General features: G+C 47.3%; 1 protein-coding gene across 1 annotated transcript in view; it reads right to left on the reverse strand.

The window, feature by feature from the left end:
- LOC143960839 (olfactory receptor 2D2-like) overlaps positions 1 to 17,560 on the reverse strand; it is a 32,631-nt gene extending 15,071 nt beyond the window's left edge. The window contains exon 1 of the mRNA XM_077469780.1: positions 17,487 to 17,560. The gene's annotated coding sequence lies outside the window, so the exon portion shown is untranslated. The remainder of the gene's footprint in view (positions 1 to 17,486) is intronic.
- Positions 17,561 to 18,749: the final 1,189 nt, after the last annotated feature.

Raw genomic sequence — 18,749 nt, forward strand, 5'->3', positions numbered from 1 at the left:
CTTCTGAACCGCTGGCACCGAGCACTCGGGAAGACTGCCAGACAAAAACAACGGATGGAACCCGAAGTTCGCATAAAAAGGGGACTGCTTGGTGGCCGAGTGGATAGTGTTATTGTAAGCGAACTCAGCCATCGGTAACAGAGAGACCCAGTCGTCTTGGGAGAAGGATGAAAAACAGCGAAGGTACTGTTCCAGTGTCTGATTCGTCCTCTCGGTCTGACCGTTGGTCTGCGGGTGGTAGGCTGAGGACATGCAAAGATCGATCTTCAGAGTTCCACAGAGCGCCCTCCAAAATCTTGAGGTGAACTGCACCCCCCTATCAGATGTGATGTTGGCGGGAATGCCATGAAGTCTCACAATTTCTTTAACAAAGGCGTTAGCTGTCTCTGCGGCTGAGGGAGTGCCCTTCATGGGCAAGAAGTGAGCCATCTTAGTGAGTCTGTCGACTACGACAAAGATCGTTGTATGGTTCTCCGAAGGGGGGAGTTCGACGATAAAATCCATGGAGATCATCCTCCATGGTCTATCAGGAACAGGTAGCGGTCTTAGTAGACCCCAGGCTCTTGACTTGTCGCCCTTACTCCGAATACAGGTGGCACAGGCCTGTACATACCTCTTGCAGTCGTCCTTCATCCGTGGCCACCAGAATGTACGCCTGAGTAATTCCAGGGTTTTGAATACCCCAAAGTGGCCAGCCAGAGGGTGGTCATGACAGGAGGCCAGAACCAGGGTCCGAACTGCCTGGGGGACAAAGATCCTGTTCCCATGCCACAGAAGGTCATCGTTGGAGGACAACGGGGCACCGGGTGGAGGTGTAGCGCCTATGGAGGCCCGCTTGACCTGAGACACCACATCTCCCTGGAGTAGAAGAAAGTTCCCAGCAGAAAGAATGGTATCGGTAGGTGGCGAGTTTTCCGGCTGGCTAAACATGCGGGATAAAGCGTCTGGCTTAGTATTCTTGGATCCGGGACGGTAAGTAATGTGGAATACAAATCTTGAGAAAAAGAGTGCCCACCTGGCCTGACAAGGCTTCAATCTCTTAGCTGTCTTTAAATATTCCAGGTTTTTGTGGTCGGTATAGACCAGGATTGGATGGATAGCCCCCTCCAGCAGGTAGCGCCACTCCTCGAGTGCAGACTTAATTGCTAATAGCTCACGATCACCGACGTCGTAATTTCTTTCGGCCTCTGATAATTTGCGAGAGAAGAAAGCAACCGGATGGAGTAAGGACTTGGGTCCCTGCCTCTGGGAGAGTATAGCTCCGACTGCTATTTCTGAAGCGTCAACTTCGAGGGTATACGGTAGAGCGGGATCGGGGTGCTTCAGGACCGAGGCTGAAACAAACAAATCCTTCAGGGTTTTGAAGGCCTCTTGTGCTTCGGGGGGTCCAACGGAACCTTTGGCCCTGCTTGGTCAGCCCGGTAATGGGGGCGATAATAGAAGAGAATCCCTTTATGAACTTACGATAGAAGTTAGCGAAGCCCACAAATCGCTGAACTCCCTTCCTATCGGAGGGGGCGGGCCAGTCCTGGATTGCGGAGATCTTCTGGGGATCCATCTCTACCCCCTTAACCGAGATGACCAGGCCGAGGAACTGAATACTCTCCTTTTCGAAGACACATTTTTCGGGCTTGGCGTACAAACCGTGAAGGCGGAGACGGGTCAGAACCTTCTTAACATGTTCCCGGTGGATGGCTAGAGTGGAGGAAAAGATTAAGATGTCATCCAGGTAAATAATTACAAACAAATCAAGATAATCTCTAAAAATGTCATTGACAAAATGCTGGAACGTGGCTGGGGCATTACACAACCCGAATGGCATCACTAAGTATTCGTAGTGCCCGAAGCGGGTACGGAAGGCTGTTTTCCATTCATCACCCTTTCTGATACGGACGAGGTTGTAGGCACCCCGAAGATCCAGCTTTGTGAACAACTTACCGGAACCCAGTCTCTGGAAAAGTTCAGGTACTAACAGCAGGGGGTAGCGATTTTTAATGGTGATCTTGTTTAGAGCCCGATAGTCCACACATGGGCGCAGGGAGTGGTCTTTCTTTTCCACAAAGAAAATCCCAGCGCCGGCTGGGGAGGTAGAGGGTCGGATGAATCCTTTTTCAAGGTTATCATCCAAGTAGGACTTCAGGGTACTCAGTTCAGACTCAGATAGGGGGAAGATTCTTCCGAAGGGGATTTCTGCCCCCGGGAGCAGTTCTATAGGGCAATCATATGGCCTATGGGGAGGAAGAGTCTCTGCCCCCTTCTTACTGAAGACATCCAGAAAAGCATGGTATTCCTTAGGTACAGCTTGTCGGGTTTCATCATCTGATTCCAGACAGAGAAGGGCCGAGGAGTCCCCGTTGGGAGTCGGGCAGCAATGCCGGAGACAGTAGTCCGAGGGGAATTCAATTATTCCAGTGGCCCAATCAATGCGTGGGTTGTGTGCCTTCAACCAAGGCATACCTAGGATGATGGGGAACAGGGGAGACTGGATGACGTCTAGACAAAGGAGTTCTTGGTGAGTTCTGGCGATGACAGCGGATAGGGGGCTAGTCTCCTGGGTCACTGGTCCTGATCCCAAGGTAGACCCGTCAGCCAGGTATACCGAGAGCCCCTTCTCTCTCGGTCTAAGGGGAATCCTGTTTTTTCGGGCGAAGGACGAGTCTACAAAGCCACTGCACGCCCCGGAGTCAATAACTGCGTGGGTTGAGACAGTCCTTCCTGGAAGCTGTAACAGAACAGGAACAGCCAGGTGAGAGATGTTATCAGACGACACAGGTGAGGGAACAGGTGGAACAAGGAGGCACTTACGCATCTTAGCTGGGCAAGAGCGAACAAAGTGCCCTGGTTCTCCGCAGTACAGACAGAGGTTGTTGACCCGGCGACGTTGACGTTCTTCTGGAGTCAGAGATGGGCGGAGTAGCCCCAGCTGCATGGGTTCCGGGGTGTCCAATGTGGATGCGACTGGAACAGGAGGAGTTGGGTGACTGGGCACCCGTGGTAGCATCCAGATCGGGCGAGTAGTTGTGGAGGAACGTTCTTGACGGCGCTCCCTCAAACGCCTGTCAATTTGGACAGAGGTGTCTATCAGGGCTTCCAGAGTCTCAGGGACACCCACACGTGCCAACTCATCCTTCAGAGCCTCAGAGAGGCCAATGCGGAACTGATACCGCAGGGCCGCGTTGTTCCAGTCTGTGTCTGCGCTCCATCGTCGGAACTCTGAGACGTAGTCCTCCACAGGCCTGCGACCTTGTTGCAGGGCATGTAAGGCTGCTTCTGCGGTTGCGGCGAGTTGGGGGTCCTCATAGAGTCTGGACATTGCCTGGAAGAAGGTGTTCATGGAGTCTAAGGATGGGTCCTTCCGTTCCAACAGACGGTGTGCCCAGGCCTGTGGTTCATCTGTTAGCAGAGAGATGACAAATCCCACCTTCGTCGCCTCAAGGGAGAAGGTCCTAGTTTGCAGGGCGAAATAGAGTTCACAGGAGTTGCGGAAGGCCCTGAACTTGTTCCGGTCTCCCGCGAATCGTTCCGGAGTTGGGACCCTGGGTTCGGGTGGCAACATCACGACTGACGGTGGAGCATGGGCCCCAGGAGCAACTGGTGAAGAAGCGGATAGCGCCTGGACTTGTTCCTCCATTCTACCGTAGCTTTCCTGTAAATTCTTAACTGCCTGAGTAAGGCCGGCCAGGTGGTGGCAGAGCTCGTCCATGGGGGAGGCTCCCTGCGCAGGCTCGGACATGGCTGTCCAGTACTGTCACGTACCTAGTAGTTGAGCCTGGAATGCAGGGAGCGGCCCCTCGTATCCCCTGGCTAATGAACCCCTGGAGATGGAGACAGGTATTCAAAAGTTCAGGGGGCACAAGTGCCTGGCAGATAGGACCGGTCCGGATAAGCAGCTGGGCACCGACAGCGAGTAGGTAGAGCTGATGGTACTTGACTGTAGCAGGCAGGCACAAGTGAGGAGACTGGCAGGCAGGAGCACGTCAGGAAGTACAGGAACCCCAACAGGTAAGCAGGAACAGCAGGGTCAGGTGCAGGCCGGGTCAGCAGGAATCGATCAGCAAGGTACAAGAGGATGAGGCAGAGACGTGGTCAGACAAGCAGAGGTCGTAGGCAGGCAGCAACGGATCAGAGTCAAAGAACAAGCCGGGTATCAGGAATCAAGGTAACAGGTACAGGTACAGGAAGCAAGATCACGGACACGCTGTAGACTGGACAGCACGTATGGAAGGGAGAAAGTGCCCTAAGAAGACCTTAGGGCGCCAAACGGTCGTACGACGGGTCAGCGCGCCCCCGCGAGTAGACGTGCGCCCGTTCGTGACCCACGTGCGTGTGCGCGCTTGTTCATGTTGACGCGAGTGCGTTCGTTAGCTTTAGCGCGCGTCAAGGGGAAACGACGGGTTCTCCACGACAGGTTCCTACGGGTAAGTCTCCTGTGTACGGCCGAAACGCCCGAGTGATCGTGACATGCGTGCTGTCTGCGTGCTCTGAACCCAGTATACACCGCTATATCCACCTATATAGCAAACTATCTTGCGCGTTTTAAATAGAGCTTGCAGTCAGCGGTAGGAGTTTGTGCGTGCTGTCTGCGTGCTCTGAACCCAGTATACACCGCTATATCCACATATATATATAAAAACTATCTTGCTCGTTTTAAATAGAGCTTGCCGTCAGCGGTAGGAGCTTGTGCGTGCTGTCTGCGTGCTCTGAACCCAGTATACACCGCTATATCCACCTATATAGCAAACAATCTTGCTCATTTTAAATAGAGCTTGCAATCAGCGGTAGGAGCTGGTGCATGCTGTCTGCATGCTCTGAACCCAGTATACACTGCTATATCTACCTATATAGCAAACTATCTTGCTCGTTTTAAATAGAGCTTGCAGTCAGCGGTAGGAGCTTCTGCGTGCTGTCTGCGTGCTCTGAACCCAGTATACACCGCTATATCCACCTACATAGCTCTTCTCTATTTGAGCCATCTGCCATCTGCAGGACTTAGTGGAAGTTGTGTGTGCCTCCAGCACAATATACACTACCCATTACCATGTCTGGAAGGCCAGCAAGGAGAGGCAGACAGGCGCGAGCCGATAAAAGAGGGCAAGCAGGCTCTGTGTCTAGAGACAACAGTGCTGGTTGTGGACGCGGTGCATCGTCATCATCAGCACGTGGCCATGGGACACACTTGTCCTTCTTTTCGGCAGCTGGACATGTTGAGCCGCAACATGCCAACGACTTGGTAGAGTGGATGACCAAGCCCTCTTCATCCTCCTCATCCTCCCTCACCCAGTCTCAGGGTACTAGCAAAGCAGCTGCCAACGCATCGTCTTCCCTCCTCTCAATGTCATCATCAGTGACTCCTTCCCTAGACCCACCACATCCTCCTGAGGAGTCTCCTGAACTCTTTGAGCACAGTGTTGGGTACATGCTCCAGGAGGATGTCCTGTGTTTTGTGGGCTCTGATGATGATACTCAGCTAGAGGAAGGCAGTAGCGTGAGCCCAGAGAGAGGGGATGCTCAAGAAGGACAGCAATCTGGCAGTCATGTTTCACAAGCTGCAGCATACTGCCAGGTTTGCTCCAGCGATGAAGAGGGAGGGGATGATGAGGGCACTGACTCCACGTGGGTGCCTGGTAGGAGAGAGGAGGAGGAGGAGGCACATGTCCAAAGAGGCAGGATGCCCTCCGGGGGCCAGCTTAGGGGCAGCACACCGACTGAATCACACCGCAGAGCTCCGCCTGTGCAGGGCGCTGCCTCTGCGCATTATTCTAAAAGTTCTTTGGTGTGGGCCTTTTTTGAGACGAGTGCATCAGATCGCACCGCTGCTATTTGCAACATATGTCTCAAGCGTATCTCGCGTGGCCAAAACATCAGCCGCTTGGGCACCACATGCTTGACCAGACATATGTTGACCTGCCATGCAGCTCGTTGGCAAGCGTACCTCAAAGACCCACACCAAAGAACAAAGCGGACCTCTCCTTGCTCCTCATCAGCTGGCATCTCCAACCCCACTAGACCTTCAGTCCTCTCTGAAACCTGCTCTGAGAGGAATGAAGGTGTAGAATTAGGTGTGTCACAGCCAAATGCTTCCGGGCACTCTGCTAGCAGTACACCCACTTCCGATTATAGCAGGCAAATGCCCCTGCCCCAGCTGCTGGACCGGCGAAAGAAGTTCACTCCCAGCCATCCACATGCCCAGCGGTTGAATGCTAGCTTGGCTAAATTGCTAGCACTTCAACTGCTGCCTTTTCACTTGGTAGACTCGGCCCCCTTCTGTGAGTTTGTAAAATGTGCAGTTCCTCAGTGGCAGGTCCCCAAACGCCACTTTTTCTCACAGAAGGCGATTCTGACTCTCTACCGGCATGTGGAAGGCAATGTCCTTGCCTCGCTGGACAGGGCGGTCAGCGGTAAGGTGCATATTACCGCTGACTCATGGTCCAGCAGGCATGTACAGGGACGTTACCTGTCTTTCACGGCCCATTGGATCACTCTTCTGGCAGCTGGGAAGGATGCAGGACAAGGTGCAATAGTGTTGGAGGTTGTTCCGCCACCACGCCTCCAAAATGCTACTATTGGTTGTGACACACCTCTCTCCTCCACCCCCTCCTCTTCTTCTTCCTCCATGGCCTCTTCCAGTGCTCTGTCCTCAGAACCAGCGGTGCTCCATAGGCGTTCCAGGGGCTACGCAAGTACGCAGGCAAAACGATGCCATACCGTGCTTGCGCTGGTTTGTTTGGGGGACAGGAGCCACACTGGGGCGGATATTTTGTCAGCTCTGCAGGGGCAGGCCGAGAGGTGGTTGACGCCACGCCAGCTTAAGCCAGGAATGGTGGCTTGTGACAATGGCACCAACCTCCTCTCCGCCCTCCGACAGGGACAACTGACCCATGTGCCCTGTGTAGCTCACGTCCTTAACCTGGTGGTGCAGCGGTTCTTGGGCAGGTACCCGGGCTTACAGGATGTCCTGAAGCAGGCCAGGAAAGTCTGTGTGCATTTTCGCCGATCATTTAATGCCTGTGCTCGGCTGGCTGAGCTCCAAAAGGAGTTGAACCTGCCCAAGAACCGCTTTATATGTGACATGCCCACCAGGTGGAACTCAACGTTGGCCATGCTGCAGCGGCTGCACACGCAACAGAGGGCCATCAATGAGTACCTGTGCGACTACGGCACCAGGACAGAGTCAGAGGAGCTTGGTATTTTCTCACCACGCCAGTGGGGCATGATCAGGGATGCATGCACTGTCCTGTCACCGTTTGAGGAGGCCACAAGGATGGTGAGCAGTGACAGTGCATGCATCAGTGACACTGTACCTCTTGTCCACCTCTTGGAGCATACACTGCGTGGAATAATGGACAGGGCACTTGAGGCAGAACAGAGGCAGGAAGGGGAGGACTTCCTTGCCTCTCAAGGCCCCCTTTATCCAGACAGTGTTTCTGCTGTGCCACCCATCACACAGGAAGAGGATGAGGAGGAGGAAGAGGAGGAGGAGGATGATTGTGTCAGCATGGAGGTGGAGGCTGGCACTCAGCATCAGCAGCAGCAGTCTTGTAGGGATGATTTACAGTCCCAAGAAACACGTGGACTTGTACGTGGCTGGGAGGAGGTAGCTGCGGATCATGTTGCCCTTAGTGACCCAGAGGACTCCGGACCGAATGCCTCAGCTAACCTACGCTGCATGGCCTCCCTGATCCTGTAAAGCCTTCGGAAGGATCCTCGTATTCTTCGGATCAAGGAGAGGGACCATTATTGGCTGGCCACTCTCCTTGATCCACGGTACAAGGATAAGGTTGCCGACCTTATCTTGCCATCGCAGAGGGAGCAGAGGATGAGACATCCCCGGGAGGCCTTGCAGAAAGGTCTGTGCAATGCGTTCCCAGAGACTGGGAGGTTAAAAACTCCTGGTCCTGGACAACGTGTTGCTGAGGCATCGGTCAGAAGGAGCGGTGGAGAAGGTGGCCGTCTGACTGATGCTTTCAGACAATTTTTTAGTCCGCAGCCCCAAGGTATTTAAATCGGTTCCAGCAACCATCGCCAGCGTCTGATTTACATGGTGCAGGAATACCTAGGGGCAAGGTCAGACTTGGACACCTTTCCCACCGAAAATCCTCTGGCTTACTGGGTCTTGAGGATGGATCACTGGCCAGAGCTTGCACAGTATGCAATTGAGCTACTGGCCTGTCCTGCATCCAGCGTTCTTTCGGAACACACCTTCAGTGCTGCTGGTGGCTTTGTTACCGATCACAGGGTGCGCCTGTCCACCGAATCAGTTGATCGACTGACCTTCATCAAGATGAATCAGTCTTGGATCACCCACAGCTACCAAGCACCTGAAGCTGATGTAACCGAATAATTTTTTTGGAAATATCACATCCCTTCAAGACTGCCTATGCTGATGCTGAGTGACTGTCCTGTTATGTTGATTGTCTATCCTCTTCCTCCTCCGCTGATATGTTGGAAGAACATTTCTGGTTCTGGGTGATGCCATCAGCCCAATTTTTCTGCCCCTGTTTAACAGGGGCGTTTAAGTACAATTTTTGATGCAATGCTTTGCAGCAGGGTTAATTCCTGCAATAAAACTAGAGTATATGGGAGAGGTTGCAGTGTGGTGGCACCAGCACCAGTGCCCAAGGCCCAATTTTTCTGCCCCTGTTTAACAGGGGCGTTTAAGTACAATTTTTGATGCAATGCTTTGCAGCAGGGCTAATTCCTGCAATAAAACTAGAGTATATGGGATAGGTTGCAGTGTGGTGGCACCAGCACCAGTGCCTAAGGCCCAATTTTTCTGCCCCTGTTTAACGGGGGCGTTTAAGTACAATTTTTGATGCAATGCTTTGCAGCAGGGCTAATTCCTGCAATAAAACTAGAGTATATGGGAGAGGTTGCAGTGTGGTGGCAACAGCACCAGTGCCTAAGGCCCAATTTTTCTGCCCCTGTTTAACAGGGGCGTTTAAGTACAATTTTTGATGCAATGCTTTGCAGCAGGGCTAATTCCTGCAATAAAACTAGAGTATATGGGAGAGGTTGCAGTGTGGTGGCACCAGCACCAGTGCCTAAGGCCCAATTTTTCTGCCCCTGTTTAACAGGGGCGTTTAAGTACAATTTTTGATGCAATGCTTTGCAGCAGGGCTAATTCCTGCAATAAAACTAGAGTATATGGGAGAGGTTGCAGTGTGGTGGCACCAGCACCAGTGCCTAAGGCCCAATTTTTCTGCCCCTGTTTAATAGGGGCGTTTAAGTACAATTTTTGATGCAATGCTTTGCAGCAGGGCTAATTCCTGCAATAAAACTAGAGTATATGTGAGAGGTTGCAGTGTGGTGGCAACAGTACCAGTGCCTAAGGCCCAATTTTTCTGCCCCTGTTTAACAGGGGCGTTTAAGTACAATTTTTGATGCAATGCTTTGCAGCAGGGCTAATTCCTGCAATAAAACTAGAGTATATGGGAGAGGTTGCACTGTGTTTGCACCAGCACCAGTGCCTAAGGCCCAATTTTTCTGCCCCTGTTTAACAGGGGCGTTTAATTACAATTTTTGATGCAATGCTTTGCAGCAGGGCTAACTCCTGCAATAAAACTAGAGTATATGGGAGAGGTTGCAGTGTCGTGGCACCAGCACCAGTGCCTAAGGCCCAATTTTTCTGCCCCTGTTTAACAGGGACATGTAATTACAATTCTTGATATAATATTTCACAGGAGGGCCCGTTCCTGTGCCCACCCAGAGTAACTGTGAGGACTTATAGTGTTGTGGCACCAGCACCACAACCACCAAAGGTAAATTTTTCTACCACTGTTCAACAATGGCATGTAATTACAATTCTTGATATAATCGTTCACAGCAGGGCGCTCCAGCGCCCAGCAAGAGTCACTTTCAGGGCTTACAATGTTGTGGCAAAACCAACACCTTGTTCTGCCATTTCTGCAGAGCATATAGGGCAGGCCCCTACTTTCAAACATCCAACTTACAAACATCTCCTACTTGCAAACGGAAGGAGACAACAGCAAGTGAGATGAAAAGAGATGGATGACAAAACAAATTATACAGGGGTGATAACCCTTCCCTATGTTTTCCAAAAAGCTTAAAAATAGTTTTTTTGACTGGAGCTACACTTTAAAAATGTACCAGTTGAAAATTACAAACAGATTCAACTTAACACAACAAACCTACACAGTCCCTGTCTTGTTTGCACCACCTGTATACTGCTGTTCTGAGTATATAGGGCCTGGGGGCCACACGCATTTCCTTTTTTTAATATGGGTACAGGGTTCCCCTTGATATGCGTACAAGACCCAAAGGGGCTGGTAATGGGCAGGGAGGGCTACCCATGCCATTTTTCTCAATGGTTTTCAACCATATTGCAGGAACCAGATATAACATTAAAACCGCAAGCAGTTTTCAATGATGTTATTTCTGTTTAATGTCATTTTGTGCAGGGACTGTTCTAAACACGGGAAACACGTGGCACTTCACAGGCATACTACAGACACCCCCCAGGCACCATATTTAAAGGAATATTTCACTTTTTTTTTCACTTTAATCATCATTAAAATCAGTGCTCCCGCCAAAATGGCCATTTTTAAAAACATTTTAGGCATTGACCCATGTCCCCTGGGGCAGGAGCCAGGTCCCCAAACCCTTTTTAGGACAGTATCTTGCATATTAGCCGTTAAAATTAGCACTTTTAATTTCGAACGTTCGAGTCCCATAGACTTCAATGGGGTTCTAAAGTTCGTTCGAATTTGGGGTCCGTTCGAAAGTTCTGGTGCGAACCGAACCGGGGGGTGTTCGGCTCATCCCTACTGGGCGGGGAGGGGGAAATTTTGTCGTGGGTGGTCCATTGTTGTTAGGGGTATCTTTTAGGAATCCATTGTACTGCTTTTCTTGTTATCATTACCAAATTCCATACAAATTAGACTTTGTTCTGTATTGTCTAAAAGAGTACTGGGAGGTAGGTAGGGAATGGAACCAAGGAATGGAGCTGAAAGGTGGGTAGGGGTGGAGAAATAGGGTTCCCTCAGACAGGGGGAGTTCCTGCATCTATTTTCTAAAAAAAAGCCCTAAAATCTGTGGAAATCTAACACTACATGCACTTCATATACAACTACATACTTACAAAAAAAAGCATTAAAGTGGTTCTAAAGGCTAAAGTTTATTCTATGGATGAAGGTAAAAACCTTCACACCTTCAGTGTGCAGCTCCCCCCTCAACCCCTCCCCCCAAATACTTCCGTAAGTCTGATCTTGATCCAACAATGTACAAGAGAGCCTAAGATCTCCCTTTTCCCTCCTTAGGCCCTATTCACACCTGAGCATAGCGTTTTCAGGAAGAAATTGCGCAATTTTACCGGAATTTTGTGGCTTTTTTTGCGGCATTTTGTACCATGTTTTGCCACGATTTTGTGTGGGGCAAAAGGTCACCAATGTAAAAAGAAGAAAAATGCCCAAATCTGCCCGATTCAAGTGGAAAAAAGGGTCCATAACTTGTTTGAGCTTCAGGCGTTCGGCTTCAGGCGACTTGGAGTGGAGATGTGAACCATCTTCATTGAGAATAATAGATTTTTTCCCCTCCAGCATTTTGTAGCTTCAGGCTTCAAGCTACAAAACGCTTAGGTGTGAATGGGGCCTTACTGGCTGAGATGCAGCAGCAGAAGCCATTGGCTCCCGCTGCCATCAGTCACAGCCAGCTAAAAAGCTAAAAATAAAACCTATGTGGCTCATGGTCAAAATTAAAAAAGCTATAAACAATAAGAAAAGAGCTTTCAAAAAATATAAAAATGAAGGAACACTAGTGTCGTTGCAAATGTTACAAAGAATTTAACAGAATATGTAAAAAGGAAATCAAAGATGCAAAGATTCAAAACGAATGACAGATTGCAAAAGATAGTAGGACAAACCCAAAAAAAATATTCAAATATATTAATAGTAAAAAGGTCAGGTCTGAGCATGGTCCTTTACAAAATATTCTAGAGTGGATGACTGGGGACAAAGAGAAGGCTAATTTATTAAATACTTTCTTCAGCTCTGTGTATACAAAAGAGCATGGGGGAGCTCATGTCCATAATGGGGGTGGTAGTAGCACAGCCCTGAATGAGCCACAACGGCTCAAAGGTGATATGGTCCAGAAATATTTAGACAGAATAAAGGTGGATAAAGCACCTGGACCAGATGGCATCCACCCACAGATCCTAAAAGAATTGAGCTCTGTTATTTCAAAGCCATTGTATCTAATTTTTAGGGACTCATTAATGACAGGAATAGTATGACTGGATTGGCACCAGGGCCAGTGCTACCACTAGGCAAACTAGGCAGCCGCCTAGGGCGCACTGCTGCCTAGGGGCGCCCGTCTGCTGGTTTCCCTCCACATCTGCATGCTCTTCAGGCTGCAGCATGTAACTAACTCAGTCTCAGGCAGATGCTCCGTCCAACCAGTAGTGTAATTAGAGGTGCAGCACATCACTGGAACCAATGCATCCTGTATAGCGGCGCCTTCTGTCACATGGGCAGGGAGAAGGGGGTGGAGTCAAGGGTGAAGCCAATGGGGGCGGCAGAATTAGGTTTTGCCTAGGGTGCCAAAAATCCTTGCACCAGCCCTGATTGGCGCAGGGCCAATGTGGTGCCTATATTTAAAAAGGGACCAAAGTCTTTACCAAGTAACTACAGACCTGTTAGTTTAACTTCTATAGCCGGGAAGACACTGGGGAGATTAATAAAAGACCACATAGACGAGTTCTTGCTGGAAAAAAAAAAAATTAAGCAACAGACAGCCTGGATTCATGAAAGAGAGAAATTGTCACACAAACCTTATTTCTTTTCATGAAGAAGTAATTAAAACCTTGGACAGAGGGGTGGCTATAGACGTGGTATACTTGGATTTTGCAAAAGCGTTCAATACAGTTCCGCACACACGGCTCATGTGTAAGGTAAATTATACAGGCTTGGAAATATCAGTTTGTAAGTGGATAGAAGACTGGCTAACTGACAGAATTCAGAAAGTAGTGATTAATGACTCTTACTCTGAATGGTCTAAGGTTATCAGTGGTGTACCCCAAGGTTCAGTGCTGGGACCCTTACTTCCTAATATCTTTATAAATGATATTGGGTCTGGGATTAAAAGTAACATTTCCGTGTTTGCAGATGACACCAAGTTATGCAGTGGAATAACCTCCTTACAGGATGTCTCCAATTTACAAGCTGACTTCAATGCTCTGTCTACTTGGGCGACTATGTGGCAGATGAGGTTTAATATTGATACATGTAAAGTTATGCACTTGGGGGCTAAGAATATGCATGCATCATAAATGCTAGGGGGAATACAACTGGAGGAATCCATAGTGGAGAAGGATCTGGGGGTTTTGGTAGATCATAAGCTCAATAATAGCATGTAATGCCAAGCTGCGGTTTCCAAAGCGAGCAAAGTCCTTTCTTGTATTAAGAGAGGCATGTACTTGTGTGCCATTAGTAACACCTCATTTGGAATATGCAGTTCAGATTTGGGCACCAGTTCTCAAAAAGGATATTGGGGAACCGTAAAAAGGAGCTCAGCTATGAGAAGAGATTAGAGGAACTGAATTTATTCACTCTTGAGAAGAGGAGAATACTGGGGGATATGATCAACATGTTCAAATATATAAGGGGTCCATATAATGAAATTGGTGTTGAGTTATTCACTTTATGGTCAACACAGAGGACATGGGGGCACTCTACATCTAGAGGAAAAGAGATTTCATCTCGAAAATATAGAAAGGTTTCTTCACAGTAAGAGCTGTGAAAATGTGGAATAGACTCCCTCCAGAGGTGGTTCTGGCCAGCTCAGTAGATTGCTTTAAGAAAGGCCTGGATACTTTCCTAAATGTACATAATATAACGAGATATTAACATTTATAGGTAAAGTTGATCCAGGGAAGATCTGATTGCCTTTTGGGGGATCAGAAAGGAATTTTTCCCCTGCTGTAGCAAATTGGAGCATGCTCTGCTGGGGTTTTTTGCCTTCCTCTGGATCAACTGTGGGTATAGAATTGGGTATATTGGATTGTATGATATATTTTTTTTTTTTTATGGTTGAACTGGATGGATTTGTGTCTTTTTTCAACCTAACTATGTAGGAGGGAGTGAGGGTCAGGGCTGAGCCACGCTCTCTGTGTCTTATGAACACAGATAGCTGGATCGGGAGTGAGCATGCATGAGTGCCCCCAGAGCAAGCAGCTTGCTATGGGAGCATGTGGCAAGAGGGAGGGGCCTAGAGCGCCAGCGAGGGACCCATGAAGAGGAGGATCAAGACTGACCTGTGCAAAACTATTGCAGGTAAGTATGACATGTCTATTATTTTTGTAACAAAAAAATAAAAAACAAGCCTTTAATATAACTTTAAGTCTAGCCTTAGAGGAATGATATAGAGCTATAAGATATAAAGACGTGTTTGTTATTTTTAGAAACAAAAAATCTAAAATGTAGATCTAGTGGTGTCTGAGTCATGTGCTCATTCTCTGACTGTAACAGATACAGTATCTCACAAAAGTGAGTACACCCCTTTCATTTTTGTAAATATTTTATTATGTCTTTTTATGTGACAACACTGAAGAAATAACACTTTGCTATGTAAATTAGTGAGTGTACAGCTTGTATAACAGTGTAAATTTGCTGTCCCCCCAAAATAACTCAACACACAGTCATTAATGTCTAAACCGCTGGCAACAAAAGTGAGTACACCCCTAAGTGAAAATGTCCAAATTGTGCCCAATTATCCACTTTTCCTTCCTGGTGTCATCTGACTCCTTAGTGTTACAAGGTCTCAGGTGTGAATGGGGAGCAGGTGTGTTAAATTTGGTGTTATCGCTCTCACTCTCATACTGGTCACTGGAAATTCAAAATGGCACCTTATGGCAAAGAACTCTGGGGATTTGAAAAAAAAATGTTGTTCTAAATAAAGATGGCCTAGGCCAGTGATGGCGAACCTTGGCACCCCAGATGTTTTGGAACTACATTTCCCATGATGCTCCACTATACTACAAAGTGCAGAAGCATCATGGGAAATGTAGTTCCAAAACATCTGGGGTGCCAAGGTTCGCCATCACTGGCCTAGGCTATAAGAAGATTGCCATGACCCTGAAACTGAGCTGCAGCATGGTGGCCAAGACCATACAGCAGTTTAACAGGACAAATTCCACTCAGAACAGGCCTCTCCATGGTCGACCAAAGAAGTTGAGTGCACATGCTCAACGTGATATCCAGAGGATGTCTTTGGGAAATAGACGTATGAGTGCTGCCAGAATTGCTGAAGAGGTTGAAGGGGTGGGGGGTCAGCCTGTCAGTGCTCAGACCATACGCCACACACTGCATCAAATTGGTCTGCATGGCTGTCCTCCTAGAAGGAAACCTCTTCTAAAGATGACGCACAAAAAAGCCTGAAAAACAGTTTGCTGAAGACAAGCAGACTAAGGACATTTAGAGTCGAAAACATATGATATATATTGGAATTTGTATTTATTTTTTATATTTTTTATGATGGCAGGGACTTATAATGGGACTGCAATAATGCGGCGAACAATCCGACACTAATTAACACTTTGTGGGAATTGACTAACTTACAATGATGCTACCAGTGACATTAATACAGTGATCAGTGATAATATTATACACGTTCACTGTACTAATGACATTGGCTGGGAAGGGTTAACCTTTAACAAATAGAGCTTTCTTTAGGTGGTATTTGATCACCCCTGCGGTTTTTATTTTTTGCGCTATAAACAAAAATAGAGCGACAATTTTGAAAAAAACGCATTATTTTTAACTTTTTGTTATAATAAATATCCCCCAAAAATATAAAAAAAAACTTTTTTTTCCCCTCAGTTTAGGCCGATATGTATTCTTCTACATATTTTTGGTAAAAAAAATCGCAATAAGCGATTATTGATTGGTTTGCGCAAAAGTTATAGCGTTTACAAAATAGGGATAGTTTTATGGCATTTTTATTAATAATTTTTTATTTTTATTTTTTACTAGTAATGAGGGCGATCAGCGATTTTTATTGTGACTTTGACATTGCGGCGGACACATCGGACATTTTTGACACATTTTTGGGACCATTGTCATTTATACAGTAATCAGTGCTATATAAATGCAGGGATTCCTGTGTAAATGACTCTGGCAGTGAAGGGGTTAACCAGTGGGTGGCAGTGTAGGGGTTAAGTGTTCCTAGGGGTGTGTTACTAACTGTGGGGGGGGGGCTGGGTTTCCATTTAGTGAACACTGATCTCTGCTCCAATCACATGGAGCAGAGATCAGTGTCACTAGTTGCTAGGCAGAATGGGGAAATGCTGTTTACACTGCATTTCCTCCATTCAGCCGCCCCGTGAGACGATCGTGGGTATGCCTGTGGCGATCAAGTCCGCAGGACCCGCAACCGGACTCACGGGGGTCCCGCCGGCGAAGCGCTCGCGATGGCAGGGCGGCATTGAAGATTGGACATACCTGTACGCCAATATGCCTGCCCGTGCCATTCTGCCGACGTACATCGGCGTGCGCCGGTCGGGAATCGGTTAAAATGTAACTGCCTACTCCCAAACTGTCATTTGGAGTAAAACACATAGCCAAGTATTATTCTCCACAATTTTTTTTACTGTGCATTAAAAAAATAAAATAAAATAACATAAAATTAGACATGCTATCTGCCAATATAACCAAAAAGTGCATTCTATGCATCCAAAAATATAGAAAATATACCAAATCAAATCATTATTCAACCAAAAAAATAATAATGTCAAAGCAATAACTAAAAGGCCAATAATAAATAACACGTTATTTCCTCCGATTCCACAACATGGCTGGTTGACGAACGGCTCTTCAGAAACAAACTGAAAAGCGCAAAATTAAAAATGTGAAATGAAAAGTGTGAAATAAAAAGTGCGAAATGAAAAGCGCAAATCAACACTCACCAAACTTCTACAAACACAAAATTAGCAGAAGGAGCCCAAAGGGTGGTGCTAAAGAGCTGAAAAACACATAGTACGTCTAGTACGTCACTACATTCGTAATTGTTGGCCAACATTTGTGTGGCCGTGTATATGCAAGACAAGTTTGGGCCAACGCCCTTCGGACAAAATTCCACGGTTTTGTTGGCGAACAATCCGATCGCATGTACGAGGCTTATGTGTTTGAGTGTATAACTTAGTGGAATGCTGGTTTTTACCTTTATATACAGATTAACAACCTTTTATGATTGTTTACCTATATACAGTATATATATATATATATATATATATAGATTTATGGATTGTGGACAAAAAAACAGCCTGTAAATGGAAACTATCACTTGCTGTAATGCTCAACATCAGTCAGCTGATAAAAAAATCTTTTTAGTAGTCTCTTCTACAGCAAGGCTCTAACTTTCATTTAGTCTAGGGGACATAAAAGAGAGGAATACTTAAAGTGGTTGTAAACCACCATATAGCCAGTGAAGTGACTGGCCTCAGGTGATACAAAGATATATTCCTACATAAGTTGTACCTGTTTAACTTCAGTCTTCTCTTCTTTACAGCCATTCAAAGTGCAGAATTTATAAAGCTTGTCTGAGCTGTCTGAAAAAAAGGGGGCAGAGAGCTGAAGTTACACACTGCAGAGCTAAGTGAGAAGAGCTCTGATAGCTAATTGGAGAAAAGGGACACAGGCCCCTCTACACAGCAGCACACAGGAACAGAGGTGAGGCGGTCAATCACAGGCTGTGTACTGGAGATCCCTTCCCTGTCATCTGTTTTCTCTTTATATCAGAAAAACTTGTCAGAAGTGAATAATGCTGATAACAGAGGAATAACAGAGGAATAAAGCATCAAACAGAAATTACATTTAGTTATCTTAAAAGTACACACTATATTATTATTATTATTATTATACAGGATTTATTTAGTGCCAACAGTTTGCGCAGCAATTACAGTTTAAATACAATTTGGTACAAGAGGAATCAGATGGGCCCATTTGTTAGAGCGTACAATCTAAGAGGGAGGGTCAATTGATACAAAAGTTAATAGCTGCGGGAAATGAGCTGTTGGACAAAGTAAAACCATGTATTTGTTAGAAGCCGGATTTTAAAAAGAAGGGTTTTCGGGGATCATTTACAGATGGATAGATTAGGAGACAGTTGGACAGATTGGGGTAGGGAGTTCCAAAGGACGGGAAAAGCTCTGGAGGTAAGCATGGGAGGTGACAAGGGAGCTTGAGAGCAGGAGGTTTTGAGAGGACCAATGAGAACGGCTTGGTTTGTATTTTGAAACTAGGCCAATGATGTGGCTGTGGGCGAGTTGTGGATGGCATTGTAAACTACTGCATTGTTAGTACTTTGAGTTTAATTTGTAGGGTGAGTGGAAGCCAGTGGAGGGATTGGCAGAGAGGGGTGGAGGACAGGTTTGTAAGATGGAAGAGCCAGGCAACATTCATGATGGACTGAAGGGAGGATAGTCTATGTAAAGATAATCCAATGAGGAGGGAGGGGTGTGCTTTGTTTCATGTCAGAGGTTTATAACTACTTTAACCACTTAACAACCGCCCATTGCCGATTAACGGCTTCAGGGCGGTTGTTTAACTCTGAGAGGCCGTTAATTAACGGCCTCCCAGAATTCTGCTCTCGCGCGCCCCCTGGGGACCCGGCGCATCACGGATCACGGTAAACGCCCGCTCGTCGCGGCCGTTTACCACGTGATCGCTCCGTCAAATGATGGAGTGATCACTTGTAAACAAACCGGCGTCATGTTATGACGCCGGTTCCTCCCTCCCCCT

The sequence above is a fragment of the Lithobates pipiens genome, unplaced genomic scaffold, assembly GCF_037356315.1.
Source record: "Lithobates pipiens isolate NorthernLeopardFrog02 unplaced genomic scaffold, aLitPip1_a1.2 Scaffold_8, whole genome shotgun sequence".
Taxonomy (NCBI): Eukaryota; Metazoa; Chordata; class Amphibia; order Anura; family Ranidae; genus Lithobates; species Lithobates pipiens.